Source organism: Nannobrachium achirus (assembly GCF_963921795.1).
Source record: "Nannobrachium achirus genome assembly, chromosome: 21".
Taxonomy (NCBI): domain Eukaryota; kingdom Metazoa; phylum Chordata; class Actinopteri; order Myctophiformes; family Myctophidae; genus Nannobrachium; species Nannobrachium achirus.
In genome coordinates this window covers 4,728,019-4,742,590 of record NC_137828.1, presented here as the reverse complement: position 1 = coordinate 4,742,590, position 14,572 = coordinate 4,728,019, and the positions used below count along the sequence as shown (strand labels likewise).

Sequence of the window (14,572 nt, the reverse complement as noted above, 5' to 3'; positions counted from 1 at the left end):
TATCTACACTTTGTTTCCTGTAATGTTGAAATGTTACTTCTTTGGGAAGTCTTTGACAACATTTCATATTTTTAACAGCAGCAGTCTATCCCGTAACTGACACAAGAGGATGGACAATTAGCAAGTGCAATATGATGTCACAGAATCAAAACATCAGGACTACCATTATATTCTGACAAAGAATAACTAAAGAGTTCTATGGTGGATTTATTTTTTTATTACACCACTGCAGTGTAAAACATTTTGTCCTTCAGACATTGAAATAAAACAGGTTTTCAACAGTGGGTTCTCAGTAGAAGATTGTTGGTCCCTGGTTTAAAAATCTGTGTTGATTGATTAAACACTGTGTAAACAGAAATATAACATACCATTACACTTCAGCTAAATGGATAACAAAACATGTCCTGGTGACTTGCTTCATTGTGGTCCCATGTAATTCATCAACATTGCATAAAACTAGAAAGGTGCAATTCTGGGAAATTCCAAGTGTGGTTTCACTGATGCAGGTTGCGAGGAATCCACTGGAAAATGAATTCAGTCTTACCATTACATACAGATTGTGTTGTCATGTGAAGCACAACAGTGACAATGTGTGAAGCATGACCAAACGCTTCACTTTTAACACAAATACAATATCGACACATTATAAAACACTGTAGAGCGCAGAGGCACTAAAGTGAAAAAGGCACAAAATCCTTTGGAGATCCAAGTTTTCGAAGAGGTGTGTATTCTGTGTAAGGGCACTTTGGTGGCAGTGCAGTAATGACAGTTATTGGAACAGTTATTGGAAGTCAGTTCAGAAGACTGCCGGAGACCTGGGGTCTTCCACTGGTTGGATCTGCGGGGTACTTTGCTGTCTCCATGGTCCTGTCGGCTCCCAGCTAAGTCCATGCCATGGCCTGGTAAAGTAAAATCATAATTAGAATTAAAATGAAATCTGCTTGTTCACAGCATAAGGTTTACGCCTGGACAATGAATTTGACCCACCGACTAGTCATTTTTCAGGCATCAGAGGTTAGCTGAAGTAACACACAAAATAATAAAACAATGTTTCCTTCTGAATCACCATGGATAGTTATTTACTAAATAGATTCCCTCATAGTGCAGGATGAGTGATTCATGCTTTTCGGTTTAGTCCTGGTGGCCACTTTATATGGAGGTGTACTATTCAAATGCATCTCCTCTATTATAAATTGTACCAAGACCTCAGCTGACGTGACTCAAACAGCTGCTGTGTGGATGGGGGTGGAACACAAGTTATGGGACAGCATAGGAACCTACCTAACAGCAGAGCCACATAATCTTCACCGTCCTCCTCTTCAGATGATGACGCAGACTCTACAAGCCCTCGCTCCAGCACACACCTAGACTTCTTCCTCCTCCTCCTCCCAGTCAATGCTATGAAAGGAAATATTCAGAAAGTATTATTCAGACAAAATACTCTGAATGAACAATTTGACATGTATTTCAATGGGAAAATAACAGCGATAGTAATTGATGTCATGTAGCTATTATTTGTGGGCCATTTCCTCGGGTAGTTTCCCAAACAGTGGGTCGAGACACATTTGTGGGTCACAGACCAATTTGTATGGGTCACAACTCGAGTAATAATCCCATTTTCTTTTCCTACTAAAAATAAAATATTAATTTAAAAAAATTGACAACCTTTTTAGATGTAATTTTTGTAACAATTGTATAGATTTTCAACAAACACCGACTAGTTAGCAAGCATATTACACAAGTGGTTCTAAAACCTTTTCATGTCAAGGACCACTAAATTGACACTTATTAGCCCGCGGACCCCCAGATATGCCAGGGACCCCCATAAGAGACTACAACTACTAGGCTACTGCCAAGTCAGACAGATGCACCCTGAAAATAAGTATGTTAGCACAGTGTGAACCACAAGACTAAAGTTAGGATTCTAATGTATTTTACAACAGTGGTTCTCAAACCTTTTCATGTCAAGGACCCCCAAATTGACATAAGCTCGCGGACCCCCAGATATACCAGGGACCCCCATTATAAGAGACTACTAGCTGCAGAGTCAGACACCAGAAAGCTAACGTCATTGTACCATACTGCTAGGTAATGTAAACAAACGAGGACTGTTTATATCACCTTATATAAAACTTTTTAAAGAAAGAGTGGTCGCGCAGCTTGTATAGCCAGTAGCCACGATGCAATAGCCCTTTTATTTATTTTTATCAACAGTAAGAGGTCTTCTTCAACGTTTGTTTTGTTAGGTCGTGGAAACAAGTTGGCCATCCTCCTTCATTGTAACGTTTAGTGGACTAACTTATACACAAACAAAATACTGAAATAGACCATAAGAAATGATTACCTGTACAGAAGACACAGCAAGTTCTGCGTTGGTTCAGAGAGAGTCCCCTCCATCCCCTCCATCGTTTGTTTCCTTTTTTTTCCCCTTCTTTTTGTTTGCACACTTTGCAGTGTATGCAGTAGTAGGAAAGGGTAGAATAGGACGTTTTTTCTCCCAGTCTGTCATTTCTTTCGAACTAAAAACTAGTTTAGAGAGCTAGAGAAGCATGTTTTGTTGGTATGTATCAAGCAAGCTGCCGTTGGAGACGACATATGCGCACATTGTGCAGTAGGCCTATGCTCTTCTTCTGTTGTCTTTCACACGGTGGTTTCAAGCGTCGGCCTGTGGGGCTAAAATGATTGACAACCGACGTAGCCAATCGAAAGAGGCTACCGACGTAGCCAATCGAGAGAGGCAGTTTGTACCGCGGCGCGGTGATTTTGAACCAATAATAGCCCAGCAGCTCTCTGCTTTGGAGGCAGACTGCGGCCCCTACAGGCAATCTAGAGACTCGATTTTTAATTGCATTTATTTTTAATTTTTTGTCTCTGTCAAACCTAATTGCTAACCATCTGAATCTAAAATAAAAAATAAAAAAAAGTGACAGTAAAATTCTGACAAGCTGGCCCAAAAAATGCTTATATCAGCTTTAAGTGACGTGATATTTGATGCTTAAAACAAACTGCTTAAAACAAACAAAAAGTTAAAATATATCACTATAGTGTTGCAGTAATCGTCATTTATAGAGTGTTTATTCAGTAACAGGTGTCTCTGCGTCTCTCAAGAACATTAATAAACATAAAATATATATATATATTTTTTTTAGGTAGGTGACACATCTTCAGCCAATCAGGAGAAAGTCCCGTAGCCATGTAATTAATATCTGTGAGCGTGGTTGGTTCTACAGATAGGGATCTCCATGTATGGGCATAAAAGGGTATGATGTCAGATGTCATAGACATCATAGGACTTTCGTATAACGAATAGCTGAGTAAGCATGTTTGGGGTCTCACAGCATATATCCATACAGTACATGGATCTCCATATATGGGTACCAGGGGTCTCCATATATGGGTAACTAGTCCGATACATATCACTGGCCTGGCCCTGAGGCGTCTTATAGTTTAATCTGTATCCTGTCTGAGTTCTCTATATCCTGGTTGGATAAAATGTGTATCCCTGACCTGAAAAGGTCTTTTCTGTTTAAGAGCTGGAGAGACATGGATAATTCTGTTACTGAACAAACAGCAATGAGAATATGAAGCAATTTAAAGCGTATTATTTTAACTAAACAATACCACTCACCCTACCTTTAACTACATGGCCAAATGCACCAACCAAAACATCAATTACACATCAACTACAACATGGCAGTACACCAAACTCTGCTGTAACCAATACTTTGATGCTCATAGTTACTGTTCTTTACATGAGATAGAGCAGGGACACACAGTCCTGACATAACCGTCAGCCAGCGTGTCATTTTAACAACATAGAACCCAGACAGATGACATCAGAGATAAGCAGTAGTATAAAGTAACTAAGTACATTTATTTACACTAGGGTTAGGGTTAGGTTAAGGGGGGGTCCAGGGGAAAAAATACGCCTAAAATGTATGCCCAAATTGGAACAGTTGTGGACACAAAACTACCATGATTGTGGCTACTCTTGACTCAGCGCATGTCAGCTAACCCCTGAGAATTCACAAATGCAGTGTAAAACATCACATTTCTTTTACCAAATTGTCCTGCTATGATCATTTACCAAGGAAAAGATGATTGAATAAGACCTCCGCCTATGGAACTTTTGCCTTCTGAAGAGTGAATGAGCCTCAAGAATTGTATGAATATATTCCAAACTATGTAAACTCTACAGATGTTTTAGTGAGAGTAGTGCTGTAATATTAGTAATGTTAAAGTATAGGGTGAAAAATTATAAAAACGAGTAACAATAAGTTGTAATAATACTCTAATATGAGTAATGTATGGATGAAAAGTACAATGGCAGCTGATTACGATGCTGTAGGACCACTGTAACAATAATCAACAATGACATTGTTGTTTGATTTGGTCTATATTGATGTATTGACATTTATTGACAGCTGTTCAGAGGTCAACACCTTTTGCCCCCGCCGGTGGGGGCAATGGGGTTCAAGAGGTTAAGCCTTTTACCATACAATTTTGAGTTATTCGTACTTTACTTGAGTATTTCCAATTTCCAATACTTTTACTTCTACTCCACTACATCTGGGATCCAAATATTGTACTTTTACTCCACTACATTTATTTGACATCTTTAGTTACTAGTTACTTTGCAGGTATTCATTATAGAATTATTAAAACATACATTAACCACTGTAGCCCCATTTTATACCTAGGTTATTTGACAATAGCAGATCTACAAGCTCACAATGCTTTGCGATGTTGTAGACCTGCTATTTTTCAAACATGTTGTACTTTTACTTTTGGTACATTTTGATGCCAATACTTTCGTACTTTTGCTCAAGTACGTTTTGAATTGCGGACTTTTTACTAACCTTGAAAGAATATTTCTATTTTATTTGTGTTTTAGTATTGATACTGTAAAGAATGTGAGTACTTTTTACACCACTAGAGATAAGATATAAACTAAAGAAGAGAACATATTCCAGGACAGTGGTGTCAGTTCAGAAAAAGCTGAGGTATGGCAACATGACTGGTGTCTTGCACGCGCGTGAAGCACCAGTCATGTTGCCATACCTTAAGAAGTACATTCTATTTCCCCCCGTTTCTACTTTCTACGGTTTCTTGGGCTGGATATGGCAGCCTGGAACGGTTGTTCAAGTGCAGCTAAACTTGGCATGTTAGTAAACGTGCCACAATACCTTGTTAACTGTTCTGCTGCCCTTGACGACGCTCACCGTCAGTGAAAGGGTTAATACCATGGCGCCGTTGACGGCGAGGACTGTCAATCTTACTGTATATACAGTAAAGATATTATTACTTACTGTACGTCGCTCCGGTCCCGCCCGCATCGGTAATGTCCGCGATTTGTTTACAACGCACGTCGGGCGTGCACGCGAAGTTAACGTCCTCCATAGTAAATCCATTGAGAGGCCCATAAAGAGACTTCATTTTCTCCAAAAGGGACATTCTTATACAAAGGATGGTCTCCACTCTCCATACTTGTACACAAAAGCTGGGCGCAGCCATGTTCTCTTCTGGGCTCACACTGTCATGTGACTAGATGACGTAATCGTTGCCGTCAAGTGATAATCCAAAAAAACAAAAACAACCCCCTTACGGCCCTTCAAAAATAATAGCGGCGGCCTATGGAGGAAACGGCGTGGCACCGAGGCACCAAGCAAACCTTCAGATTAAGAGGCAGTAGTTGTGTTAAAGTGACCATTTTGTTAAATTTTGTAGTTATTTTACTGTAATTTAACAAAATAATACAGATAGACAAAGAGACATTCATGGATTTATATTTAAAGGTAACTTTTATTTTCCCCCCTGGACCCAGGGTATGGCAGCTGCATACCCCTGCCATACCCAATTGACGCCCCTGTTCCAGGACAGGATGCTATGCTGTGTCCTCCTCAACCACGCTATCTCAACAGTCATCAGAGCAAACAGTGGTTTCACAACGAGCCTCTAGACCAGGGGTTTTCAAAGTGGGTGACGGGGCACCCTGGGGTGCCGTGACGGCAGTCCAGGGGTGCCGCGAGATCATTTGATTATATTTGGAATTTATTTGGACACTTGAAAAAATATTTACTATCATTTTAAAATGTTCAATTCTAACCAAAATGGCTGTTATCTCAACTTTTTCCTTGCAACATAATCACTAAAATATTGTCTCTGTCGGGCAGAAACCTCGTAGGCCTATCTCCAAGTTTCAAATGTATACATTCTTTCCCTAAGTAAAGCCCTGCTTCATCATACAAGGCCGTTGCACAAAAGTAGTGAAAACAGCAGATCAACAAGCACACAACGCCTCGCGGTGCGAGGCGTTGTGTGCTTGTAGATCGGCTGTTTTCACTAGTTTAAATCATTTTCAAGATGATAATGCAAAACAAACGGTTTTGGACATATAAGGTTTCCACCCGACAACGACGATATATTCCAGGACAGGATGCTATGCTGTGTCCTCCTCAACCACGCTATCTCAACAGTCATCAGAGCAAACAACGGTTTCACAACGAGCCTCTATGCCTCCTGCAGCTCATCAGATAGGAGAGTCAGCTGATATCATCTCACCGCTAAAACTAGCACTGGTTCCATGATCAACATCACACCAGGCTAAAGTCATTAATATCTACAATTAAAAAAATAGCAGATATCCAAGCTCACATCGCGGCACCGAGTGCCGCGCTGTGAGCTTGTAGATCTGCTATTTAATCTGCTATTTAACCCATTTAGGCCTAACCTATAGTAAGGCCCAAATCAGAAATTAGCCTACAAAAACAAATATGTTGATACATACTGTACATCTACTGTAAGCCCCTCCCATACACTAAAATGTGTACCCGGCCTGAATGGATTAAGAATATTGAACATTTGTGCAATTCTTTGAATATATTTTGACCCGATTTTATAAATCTTTTCCCAAAAAACGGTGAAAAGTGATGACTCATCACTAAACCATAGTTGTGTTGGGCCATTTTTAGCCCAATGAATGTTTTTCATGCAAAACAAACGCTTGCAATGGATTCTGAATAATTAAAAACCTCTAGTTTGACCCCTAAAGCAGATTTTTTGGGGGTGATTTTTTTTCCTTTATTGTGTATAGTAAAGTGAATGAGACACAAACTTTCAGCGGCTGTCAAACATTTTGCCCACATTTTTGCGAGGGCCATGGGAGCTCAATTAAGTTATAGACGGGTTTCTTGTTTACAAACATTGAGACTAAATGCATGTAATCTGACTGTATCATGTAATCAATCCCCAAACCTGTTGTTTTGGGGAGCGCTGGTTTCATTGGCTAATTTTGGTACCGACCCTGCGCACGCATCTAGTTCTTATCAGTGTAACGTGGACCAGAAACCCGTCTATTTAACCTTCAAAGTTGACAAAACCACTGAGAAGCGGACCTTTGCTCTCCACAGTCACGGAAGTATCGGATTCGACCCAACTATAGCCTAGCCTAGTGTCAGGAGGAGTTTGAACCTTCGTCTAAATATAGGCTGTCCAGTGTCCTCTCCTCTATTCTGCTCTCCCAGGCCTGCATGTTTATCACCCTCTCTCTCCCCCTCACAGATCATGACATCAGTCTGAGAGTTGTTGCCCGCCTCCCCGCGGTTGCCGGGGGTTACGGGACAGAAACAGGAAAACACGAGGGGCAGCCGGGGGCACCGCTCGCTCTGCCAGCAGAGAGAGAGAGAGAGAGAGAGAGAGAGAGAGAGAGAGAGAGCTCCGTTCACAGAGGAGAGAGGGTGGAAGACACTTCTCCACGAGTAGAACTATGTCCTGTTCACAGCCGTTAAAGCCAGGATGTGAATGAAATATTGAGCTGAGGTGGGGAATTACAAAGAAGGACAGGACAGAGGAAAGAATTAATGTCCGGCTAGCAGCAGTGATCAATCACTGGAGACGTCACAGCTATCAGAGTGAAGTAGTACTGCCCTGAGCACATGGTCCTCTAACATAGTGGTTCGCAAACCTTTTAGCTCACATGACCCAAAAGAGAGAAATAAGATGTTTGCCCGGTCTAAATGGGTGCGTTAGAAATATTTTTGAATCGTTTTGATTTTCTTTTTAGTACACATGATCTTCTAATTCTGGGGGTCCCCCGGCACAAAACATTTTCAGATGGGGAGGGTCTGCTGCCAAATATATAGTTTAGTTTTATTAGCACATTATAAAAAATAGAACAATACATATCAAGGATACAAAATACTGCGCAAGGAGAGGAAGAAGCCATCAGGCTTATTTAGAATCCTTTCCTTTAGTGAAAGAGGTCATTCATTAAACTGATTAAAAGTTCACAATACAAATTGCCTAAGAGTAGCTGTGCAATAAAGAAATACAAACACGGAAACTTATGTATACTGTATGAATGTGGGAGTTGCTTGGCACCAAGAATCTCAATCCTCTTCGTGAAACTGAGAAAGGACTGATTTAGAAGAAATGTGTGTAGAAGAATCTTCCTCACTCAGGTCTATATATATACTGTAGCTTAAAGAAGAGATCCAGAAAAACAAGAAGTCCAAAATCTAGTCAGTCAGACAGTCATGAGTTCCTTCCCATAATGCACTCTGTCTGTCTGCACATTACTGCACAGCAAACTGTTGACAACTCTTCTCTGCTATTTCAGTTTAAGAGGAAGGAAGAGAAGTGTTCCTCTACTCCATCGCCCCCTCTGCACTGAAAGGCAGGCTTCCAACATACAGTATAAAACATACTCATAGGCTCTAAGTAAGGCTCGGTTGGCAGTCTTTGGCACAGACTGAAGAGAAATGCCAGGAAGACAGTGGTGTGTGATATAACAGACCCATGCAGAACATGGGTGGAAAAATAACTAAAATGTTTTACTTAAAGGTGATACACCATGAAAATTCACTTTTCCTATTTTAAAACCTTTTTTGGGGGTCCCACTAGCACCTTCTATCTTCACAAAGTCCCATTTCAGACCGTTGTGTCTTTCTCTGGTTTTGGGAAGGCGGAGGTTAAAAGCATCCCACGGGTTCTCAAAACAGGCTGTCCAGATTTGCTGCCGTTTGTGACGTCATAAACGGCCGTTTTTGAAGACAATTTTTTTTTTCCCAAAAAAAGGTTCAGGCCAAAGGTGGTACTGCAGCTGAAAATGCTCTGAGAGCCATTCAAAAATGAGACAGGCTCTCTATTCAGGAGTGGTAATTTAGCCTCAAACCTTTTGAAAAACGTTTTTGGGACATAAACAATATGACATAAATACTTTTTAAATGCATGGTGTATCACCTTTAAGTAAAAGTATCAATACTGCAATGTAGAAATATACTCTGTTACAATTAGAAGTCCCGTGATCAAAATGTACTTATGTATAGTCAAATTGTTCAGGATGTTCCATTTCACAAGTTCCAAAAAATATCCGATCTACAAGCTCACAATGTGTCACGATGTGACGCATTGTGAGCTTGTAGATCTGCTATCTTCAAATGGCCGAAAAATATATACTGCTGGAGTAGATAGTGTGCTTTGTAATGATTATAATCTAAATCTACAAAACTGAAGTTTTCCTATAATTGTAGTAAAAAGTAAAACAATGAAATAATACCGGTAATACAGTATTTGCCTGGGGAACTGCCCATAATAAGTCCTACATCTCATTAGTCCTAATTTGGTTAGGGTTAGGTTTTAGGATTAGGTTTAGGCATAGTTTTACTGAGGTTAGGGTTAGGTTTAGGTTTAGGCACAGTATGTTTACCAGGTTAACATCACCAGATTCTGACTAATGGGATGTAGGAACAATGAGATGTACCGTAGGACCAATGCCATGGCACCCATTTGCCTGTGAGATTAGTTGAAAATACTCTAATAAAATAAAGATATACCTAAAATGTGCACATAGGTACAGTACTTGAGTAAATTAACTTTACACCAGTGCACATGCTGAACATTGAGCCAAACCCCATGGGTCCACAGCGACCACAGTGACAGCCATCCAAGACTTAAGGCTATGGTTATTATAGGCTACGCTTGACAAAACCTTAGCCAATGAAAACTCAAAGCACTGCTTTGCTCTACCAAATAATCCCTTTGGAACTTCAGACCGCACAGAACTCTGGAGAAAAACAACTCACAGTGAACTGTGACTGACTTTGTCTGTATTATTTTAAAGTCTTCAATATGATGCTGTTTTACAATACTGGTTCATATGTGTTTGTCCAGAATAAATATACATATATGTATTGTATTATTGTATATATTTTAAATCCTTTTAGCATGATTGTATAATTATACATCTGTACTTTTTTTGCAAACTGTTAATATGGTAGCCTATTCAATGAATTCAAATCTACATAATGTCGTCACTGTCTGGCCAAAACCTCTTAACTCAATTTAACTCAAGATTTAGTTTTTTTATGGCATAAATCAGGGCTATTGAACACCCTTTACATCTGAGTGTTGGTTAAAATAATATTGAACCAATGGAAAGTAGTAAAAAGCCCTTCGGTCAAAACCTCCTAACTCTACTTGAGCTCATTTTCCCGAAAATGAACATTTTGGAGTTAGGAGGTTTCGGCCCGAGAGATATACTTATGTAGGGACCAGGCCTAGCATTTCATCATTTTAGGGGCATGGCCACTTGGCCTTTGGTGTTGTCCATTGTTTGAGGGCACAAAGGCCAAATGCCAGGGCAGGAAGGCCATCAAATAAAACAAGATAACCTACTGTAATCTGCAGTGAAATAGATAAATGATGGTATTTACAATCTGATCATCTGATCCATGCTCAGCCCTGCACCAATCAAAGTCACTGGATTGGTTTAAAGATGGGGACTCTGGGGAGTTAAGAATTCAGAATCTCAACAAAAGACACTGGTGTCTACATGACAAGAAAGAGACAGAGCAGAAAGTGATACAGTCAGCTGGGGCATTAAGGCCACTGTGGCCTGGCCTCCATGAAATTCCTGCCCTGGTATCCACAACTTTCCCACGTCCCATCGTGCATTGCGCAGAAGGTGTGCAGCAGCTTCCGGCGCCGCAGCCGAGTGTGATCTACAAGATCACAACGGTTGCATCTGCGACACGACGCGAGCTTGTATGTATGTCTGTCCTACAGATAATGCTACAGTAAATTCTTGCGGAAACAGGTGGATAGGGACATTGAAAGAAATTAAACATCCAGAAATATTCACAATTATTGACAAATAAGCTCACACGCGTCGTCACGTTGTGACACGTTGTGAGCTTGTAGATCTGCTATGTTTTGGTGAAGAGACTTGGTGTACTGTCCGTATTAGTGGTTTAACTGAAGTGACGTTGATAAATTCCAAATATTATCAAAGTATTGTAGCTGCTGCACCCATAGACGTCACAGATCACAGTACCCTAGGGTGCTACGGCACCCACTTTAGAGAAACCCTGGGCTAAACTATTTGTTTGATTGTGGTTCCAAGTCCAGCCATGTGATGTGATGTCATAGGTTAAAGTGACATGACATCCTAAAGTTAAACTGGACTTAGTTAATGATTAAACCCTATGGATACTGTAGGTACAAGGATTTAAATGTAGGTCATAAAGTGGTTGGTTTTAAATATAGGCTTTAACAGTTGTCCTTAATCATAAAGCACCTTATTATTAGAGGTTGTATTGGCATTACCCTCTGTTATTATCAGATGTATCACTGACTGTATATTGTCAAACCAAACCCTATGCTTATTATTATAGCCTCTATACTAGAGGTCTTAAAAAGGAGGTCCGGGACCCCTAGGGGGTCCTCAGAGTTACTACAGGGGGGGCACCAAATCTTTGTGTGATAGGATCATGTTTTTTACATTAACCACTTGAACCCCAGCATCGCTATTCTGTGGAGAACATTAGCAAAATTAATACATTATGATCTGCTATTTTCAGTATAACTCTTATACTGAAAATTGGTGTAGGATTCAAGACTATGAAGCTATCCTTGAAATATATAATAGGCTAATGGGTGTCTCCCCCCTGCTTCGTCTCTCTCTCAACTAAGGGGTCCTTAATTGGCCTGAAAAAAACGTTGAAGTCCCCTGATCTATAAGGGATGTGGTGCTGGAGACAGCCTTGGGGGGTCAGTGCATTCATGGTCTGGAGAGGCTATAGAGGTCTACAGAGGGATAAAAAGGGCAGGGGCTCAAGCCCCTAGCCTGGTGGGCCATCCCACATTATACTGCGTTCACTCCCCAGTATGAGGCCTGGCCTTCGGCCGATAGGCAGCTTGAAAAGTGGGCAGGAGTACTTGCCTTGACAGACAGACTCCTCTAACCAATCAGAGTAGCAAAACGTCTGTCACAGTGCAGCCAGTCGGAAGAACGGCAAACAAACACGTCTTTTCGGCCGATGAACTCCGCTAGCGCATCTCCCGTGTTCCTTTTTAATTGTTGTAATTGATTCCAAGTGTGAAATAACTTCACTTATTGCTTGTTTTAATCATTAGAGCGTTAACTGTTACACTTGTTGCATCGAGGGCAGCCATTGTTGTTTTGAAAATGCTGCAGCAAGCATCTACGTCACCGTCTACACATGGACCAATCAGGGGAAGCTTTTCACTTGTTGTCAAGAAGACTACGTTTGTTGTGTGGACAGCAGTCACTGATTGGCCCCGATCAGAAAATGATCGGGGCAATTTCTCATACTCACTGCCTTTACCCGGAAGTCCAGACTTCATACCAACCTTCAATCAGAGGACTCTTGGTCAATAGTATAGTATCCATAAACCAACCTTCTATGAGAGGGCTCTTGGTCAGTAGTTAGTAGCCTATATAACATACAGTACCAACCTTCTATGAGAGGGCTCTTGGTCAGTAGTTAGTAGCCTATAACATACAGTACCAACCTTCAATGAGAGGACTCTTGGTCAGTAGTTAGTATCCATAAACCAACCTTCAATCAGAGGACTCTTGGTCAGTAGTTAGTAGCCTACCATACAGACAGTACCAACCTTCAATGAGAGGACTCTTGGACAGTTAGTAGCTATACCATACAGTACCAACCTTCAATCAGAGGACTCTTGGTCAGTAGTTAGTAGCCATAAACCAACCTTCAATCAGAGGACTCTTGGTCAGTAGTATAGTATCCTATACCAACCTTCAATAAGAGGACTCTTGGTCAGTAGTATAGTATCCTATACCAACCTTCAATAAGAGGACTCTTGGTCAGTAGTATAGTATCCTATACCAACCTTCAATCAGAGGACTCTTGGTCAGTAGTATAGTATCCTATACCAACCTTCAATCAGTGGACTCTTGGTCAGTAGTATAGTATCCTATACCAACCTTCAATAAGAGGACTCTTGGTCAGTAGTTAGTAGCATAAAGTACCAACCTTCAATCAGAGGACTCTTGGTCAGTAGTATAGTATCCATAGTGGTCAGTAGTTAGTAGCCTACCATACAGTACCAACCTTCAATGAGAGGACTCTTGGTCAGTAGTTAGTAGCCTACCATACAGACAGTACCAACCTTCTATCAGAGGACTCTTGGTCAGTAGTATAGTATCCATAAACTAACCTTCTATGAGAGGACTCTTGGTCAGTAGTTAGTATCCATAAACTAACCTTATATGACTCTTGGTCAGTAGTTAGTAGCCTAGCCTACCATACAGACAGTACCAACCTTCAATCAGAGGGCTCTTGGTCAGTAGTTAGTAGCCTACCACAGACAATTGGACTCGAGTCATGATGACTCGACTTGACTCGGACCCGAGTCATATTTTTGACGACTTGCGACTTGATCGGACATAAGGACAAAAACTTGAGACTCGACTTGACTTGGAAGACAATGACTCCCGACTCGACTCGACTTGAGACACGCTGACTCGGACGACTTGCCGCTACGCCACTCACCAAAGCAGTCGTGAACGCCACGCTAGGTTCACACTTTTATTGATTGATTGATTTGATTGATTGGAGACAGGCATGTAAGCGAGAGCACAAGCACCAGACACACACACACACACACACACACACAGCATGAATGGCTACTGCTGCACCCCAGCCTGATGCAGCCACTGCCAGTTCTGCTGCTACAGTTCTGTGCAGTTTGCATATAAAAACTTCCACTCCGATGGTAAACAGAGGAACACTCAATGCAAGATATGCAACGCTAAAATCAAAGACAAAGAGGGAACGACATCAAACTTTATCCGCCACTTGAAGACTGCGCATGAAGACAAGTAAAACCAAACATAAGAAGATAACATTAGAACTAAGTGTGTGTGCGCGTGTGCATGTGTGTGTTGGTGATATACTGTCGGTCGATCGTGTTTTGAACATTAATAAGACAACAATGTCACTCACCACTGTCACGAACGTTGATCTGTGACTGCATAAATAATTATCCAATTATCCATCATGGTAGCAAGCCTCCGTCTTCCAACACTTTCTCACTTTTCATAACATACATCCCATCCAGTCGTCAGCAGGGTTAAGAACTTCACTAAATAACTCCCACGCAAAAGCTTTATTCCTTTTCATTTAGCCTCCGACAAGTTTTCCACTCCACTGTAATTCTTGGGAGCTTTTCGCATGGCCCGTAATGTTACACAGACAAATGTGACCGACCAGAAATGTGTTGCCAGCCTGTGGTGGTTGCGTAG

General features: G+C 41.0%; 1 protein-coding gene across 1 annotated transcript in view; it reads right to left on the bottom strand.

Moving 5' to 3' along the window:
* Positions 1–14,572, bottom strand: part of pxdc1b (PX domain containing 1b) — a 44,916-nt gene that overhangs the window by 27,725 nt on the left and 2,619 nt on the right. The window lies entirely within an intron of this gene.